Genomic DNA, 5,652 nt, shown 5'->3' on the forward strand with positions numbered 1-5,652 from the left:
TTCACTGTCCAATATGTTAGCCATTAGCTGTCTGACCACTTGAGCACTGAAAATATGGCTAGTCTGACTGAGGAACTAATTTCATTTGTTTGGGGTTTTGTTTTGGGGGGAGAGGGGAGCAGGGCACAGTGTCTTCCTTTGTTGCCCAAACTTAAACTCCTGGGCTCAAGTGATCCTTCTTCCTCATCCCCGTGAGCAGCTAGATCTACAGGCACAAACCACTGAGTCTGGCAAGAAACAAATTTTTAAGTTCAAATAGCCATATATGGCTAGTGACAATATATTAGCATAGGTCTAAATGATCTCCCTGCTACAAATGTCACCTCTCTCCATCCCTGGCACAAATGGACAACCAGCCAACTCCTGACTGATTTGACAACTGAAATATAAAAATATGAAAGCTATATAAAGATGTCAGCAATACCATCATTTATTATGTAGTATCACAAATCAAGTCTAATCTTAGTTAAATTATTTTCATAAATTTTTATTGGTAACCAGCCAGGAGGTGGATTACTCTTATAATCCTATTTGGGAAGCTGAGATCAGGAGGCTGAGATAGAAAGGATAGACAAATAGTTCATGAGACCCCCCTTCTCCAAAAAATAGTAACCAAAGCAAAATGGACTGGTGGTGTGGCTCAAGCAGTAGAGTGGCCTGCTTTGCAAGCACAAAGCCTTGAATTCAAACCCTAGTCCCACAAAGAAAAAAAAAAAAACTTGTTAGTAACCTTTTTATTGTTATTGTCTCAGTATGTAGCCTTAGCTGGCCGTAAATTCACAGTTCTCCTGCCTTAGCCTCCCAAATGCTGAGATTACAGGTGTGCACCACCATGCCTCAGCCTTGGTAACTTTTCTTTTTGATTTCCTCACATGCATATCCTAAACTTTCTTCATCATTAAAAACTACTTTTTCTTAGTTTTTTCCTTGCAATAGAAACTACCCTTTTTATGTTCTTTAACTTTTTTTCCTACCATCATTCCAGTATTTATTAAATACCACCATTATTTGCTGATGAGTTATATAGGGACAGATGCAGATTACTGGTAGCCTGAAAGAGCAGTGAGAAAAATTACAAAATGACATGAAGAAATTTGGGTAGTGGATATGTTCCCTAACTTGATTGTAGTGAGGATTTCCTCTGTGTATGAGTGTGTAAACATATCAGAACTTTTCAAATTGTACATTTCAATATGCAATTTTATATGTCAATTATTCCTCCATAAAATTTTGAAACATCTAGTGGAAAACTTGCTTCTAGGATTATATAATATAAAATCCACTAATAAATGCTAGTAAAATGGACAGCCTATGTTACCAAAACATTGAATTATTTCTACCCTTATTAAATCTGCTGAATTTTCTAAAAGTAAATAATTTTTCCCTGAGTTCACATTTAATAATACAGTTTTTGCCACACACTTGTTAGGAGTTTGTGTATGTTCATTTAATCTTCACAACAACCAAATGAGGTTAAATTATACCTCCATTTTACAGTTGAGAAAACTAAGAGACAAGGAGAATAAATAAATTTCCAAACAGACTTGCTATTTAATACTGATAAATGCTGCTCTTAAGTAGCAGCTCTAGCCTTTGAGTCTTTGAACTCAATCCAAGCCCTTAGAGACAATACCACACAGCTTCAATTAAGCTTAGTAAAGAAAAGTATTCAAGATGTTTTAAATCATTTTAATAGCATTTCATGTGTCCATCTTAAATGTATCTACTTACATTTTCCCCACCCATGTCTCCCCATTCATAATACAGATTAGGCACAGGTCCTGGGCTGAGGTGTATGTGAGGTGGGTTGACTTTGCCTCCCCTTTCTATACATTCAGTGTGAGAACAGAGCCTCTGGTAAGCACCAGGAGGCCTCTACTTACATTTTAAATGCCCCAATTTTGAAAGCAACCAAAATAAAAATATTTTCCAAAAATACTACAGATTTTCATGTAATGCCATTATTATTTACACTATTGATCTTATCCTTTGAAGTGGTTTAAAGTTATAAAAACTGATTTTATTCTACCTTGTATTTTACTTTGAAGTTGATTTTTCCCCCAGAAAGGTCTGCATCATGATTTTAAGCTCATTTTTTGTATCTTAGTTTGTGTTTTTTTGTTGTTTTTGTTTTTTTAGACAGGGTCTCACTGTGTAGTCCAGACTAGCATCAAAAGTGGTCATCCTCCTTCCTCGGTCTCCAGGCTGAGGGTTAGGATATATCTTACTTTTGAGCATAATTTTTATCTGATATCACTATTTTTTGTTTCATCTTTAAGACCTAGGACATCATGAAAGATATATGATTATAAAAATAAGTAGCAGTATTTCTGATGGAATCAGTGCCTGTGACCTTAAAGTTTACCACAGACTAAGCAACACAAACCCTAATCATTTTTATTAAGGTTACTGTTTAAATTGTTTAATGGTCTCAGGCCATTAAAATTAAATGTGTTATTGTTGTAATTTATAAGTTTTTAGATGGCTTCTTTAATTTCCTGATGTCTGTTTGATCTGTCTTACAAAATGTATATAACTTAAAATAAGTTAAAATCTTCATTCCTGAAAAAATAAAATCTGCAGTTCAGGATTTCATTAACTGTCTTTCTGTCCTCATTCTAAATTGTTAGATTTAACTTGTTACTTGTTTCGACCATTAGAAAAGTGTCAGTTAAGGTCTATGAAGTTATTGGGGAAGTAGTAGAAGCAATTGTGGTGTAGAGGCCAACATATTTATTGTATATAGAACTGAAATTGAAACACTTGAAGAATGGAAAACATTGTAATTAGTAATATAGGAAGAAGATGGATGAAATTTACATTGTCTTCTGTGTCTTTTACACCAGTAGTAACAGAAAGCCTTCCAGATCTGATTTTAGATATTTTGAATATTCATTGCGTCCACATTTCAAACAAGGGATTTGAAAACGTTCTCTACTTAGTCCTATTAACTTGCCTTTTTGCCCCATAACTGCAATGTAAAACTGTACTATGTGCTTGCTTTTCATGACTATAACTTTTGCTTCCTTTCCTTTCTGTATCTCCCTTCTTATTTTAAGTTTTGTTTTGTTTTGTTTTTGTCTTTTGAGAGTAAGTCTCAAAAGAGTTTGAGTTCAGCCTGCCCTCAAACTCACGACCCTCCTGCCTCAGCCTCCCAGGTGCTGGGATTATAGAAATACCCTACCATGTTCAACATAAATTATTTTAACTGATACATAAAAACACAATACATGGAACATAATAATGGGGTAGTATGTGATGTTTTGATATACATAATTACATTGTGTAATGTCTCAATCAGATTAACCATATCCATCACCTGAAACATGGCTTTATGCTGAAAACTTTCAAAATCCTTTCTTGTAGCTTTTGGAAACATCATTGTTTTCTCTAGTAATTCTGCTGTGCAGTATGGCACACCAGAACTTCTTGCTCCTATCTAACTGTAACTTAGTATGCACTGATGAATCTCATCTTTAAGCAGTATCCTCAAGGTCAAAACCCCACAGCCTTGATGCTGTTTGACTTACTCCAACACTGAGCACTGTCCACCACTTCCTTACTAGGATCCAAAACCTGACCCTGTCCTGACAGCCTCCCCCCAATCCTTCACTGGTTACCCCTTCTGTAGCAGCCTCTGTTTGGAGACCCATACTTTAAGATTCTGCCCTTAGCCCCTTTTTATCCACTTACAGCTTCTTGGAAATAGCAGCCACTCCCTGTAGCTTCACTTACCTCTGACTTACTGGTCTTTATAAACAAGTTAAGTTTTAAAACATCATGGATTTTCCATTGCCCACTGAGGAAAGCCCACACTTTGGTGTGGAGAAATTCTTCTAACATAATAATAAGGGATATTATGAACATGTATTATTTTATTCATTTCTGTATTCCATTACTCAGCCAGGTGCAGACCCAGTGGGCCCCAATAAAAGCCTGTGGAAAGCTTAGCGTGTAGCTCACTGGTAGAACACTTGCCTAGAATGTCCAAGGCCCTGGATTTGATCCCTAGTACTAGAGGAAAAAAAAAAAAAAGTGGTAAAGAAGGATTCCATAATTTTCCCCCCAAATTCTTTTCAGTTTCTTTTCCCATCACCTTCACTCCCTCCACTTTCTAGATTCCTGCCTTATCCCACTCAGTATGCTCCACAGTATTCTTAGCCTCCTGTACTCACACTGAACTCAGTCGTCTGGGTCTAGAGCATGTCTACTCCTTGCTCAGCCAGTCCCTTTGCCTAACCCACTCACATTGCCTAAATTGGCAAAAAGGTGGTGGTGGAAGTCATTGTTACTTCCATCCACAATCGCCAATACAAAGTCTTTGCTTCGTGTTGAGTCATTGAAGTTTGCTAATGACCTATGAAGATATCCTCTTCACTTGTGAATTTTTCCTATTCTACTTTTATACCAGTTTATACTTTGCATATGATGGGATAGCAAAGTCTGAGGGTTTGTCCCCCCTCAGCATGTCCTCAAAGGACTCAGTCTCCATTTTGTCTCCAATACTCAGCTCACCTCCTAGCAGGTATTCTGAAATTTTCATTTAGATACTGACTCTGCCCTCAAGTTTCCAACTCAGTATCCGGTAAGGGAGATAAAATATGCATGTTATTCTAAAGTACATGGTAAAGGATGGTAAATACAGTGTCTTGTGAATTTTGTGATCTGCAAAGACAACAGATTTCTAGTAAATGACTATGGAGTTGCTGGATGAATAATTTAAGTGATCTTCAGAGCAGAGGTGCAGTTTTTACTAAGTCTAAGTGTATACTGATTTAAGGAAACTCCTGAACGAAGCTCTGGATGTTTAACAGGATGAGTGGTACTAAGCGACCTCAAAAGGCAGATTAAGTCAGTAAAGATTGATCTTGAGGGTCGTCCATTATAATCAACAGTTCCTGAAAATGTGACCATCAGGATCCCAAATGCACTTCCTGGCACTCTAGTAGAACCCGCCAGTGGAAGAAGGCACTAGAGTCAACATTTCGACTGGAGCTCAACCATCAAGCGCTTTTGAGAGGCAGCTGGCAAGCAAACGTACCCCTAATCCAAGCAGTGCGGCCTTGGACAGTCATTAATTTGTGGGATACTGCTGTGAAATATGGGGGAAATGAGCCCTGGCAGGGATATGGTGAGGATTAAGCAAGACAAGAGATACTAAGTATGGCCTCACTGTAAAAAGTCACTAACTTTCTTTTGGAAGGGTTTGGGCGAGACGCCTCCTACACTGGTTGCTTTCACTGAAGCACACAATACACCTGTCCGCAGCCCACACAACAGCTCAAGTCTGGACAACACCAGGCAGTACCGCCCCTCACCTCCTCCCGACTGAGGAGCTGAGGAGGCATCCAGGGGGTGGGCAGGCGAACAAAGGAGAAGGCGGAGATTAGTTAAACCAGGAAAGAGGGCGGGGTCTGACTACAGGCCGGAGGCTGGAATTGAGTCCCAGTTGGCGCTCTCTGTTAGTGAGCCACACCCCCTTTCCAAAATTCCAGCTCAGGCCTTAAAAACTGAGCGGTCAATAGTGTGCTTTCACGCGCCCGTCTTTCCAGGAATTTGTGACACGGTCAGTGCAAGGCCCTGGCCAACCCGGAAGAGCAAACCTGGAGCATGACCACACATCGCGAAGCGTCTGACACTTTGGTGCCGGCT

At 38.9% G+C, this 5,652-nt stretch overlaps 1 non-coding gene across 1 annotated transcript; it reads right to left on the reverse strand.

Annotated features, from left to right (window-relative positions):
- Positions 1–1,742: 1,742 nt before the first annotated feature.
- Positions 1,743–1,874, reverse strand: LOC141417737 (small nucleolar RNA SNORA51). Its single transcript, XR_012442376.1, has one exon. It is a non-coding gene; the product is annotated as a small nucleolar RNA SNORA51 (small nucleolar RNA).
- Between the last annotated feature and the right edge of the window lie 3,778 nt (positions 1,875–5,652).

Source organism: Castor canadensis, chromosome 15, assembly GCF_047511655.1.
Source record: "Castor canadensis chromosome 15, mCasCan1.hap1v2, whole genome shotgun sequence".
Lineage (NCBI taxonomy): Eukaryota > Metazoa > Chordata > Mammalia > Rodentia > Castoridae > Castor > Castor canadensis.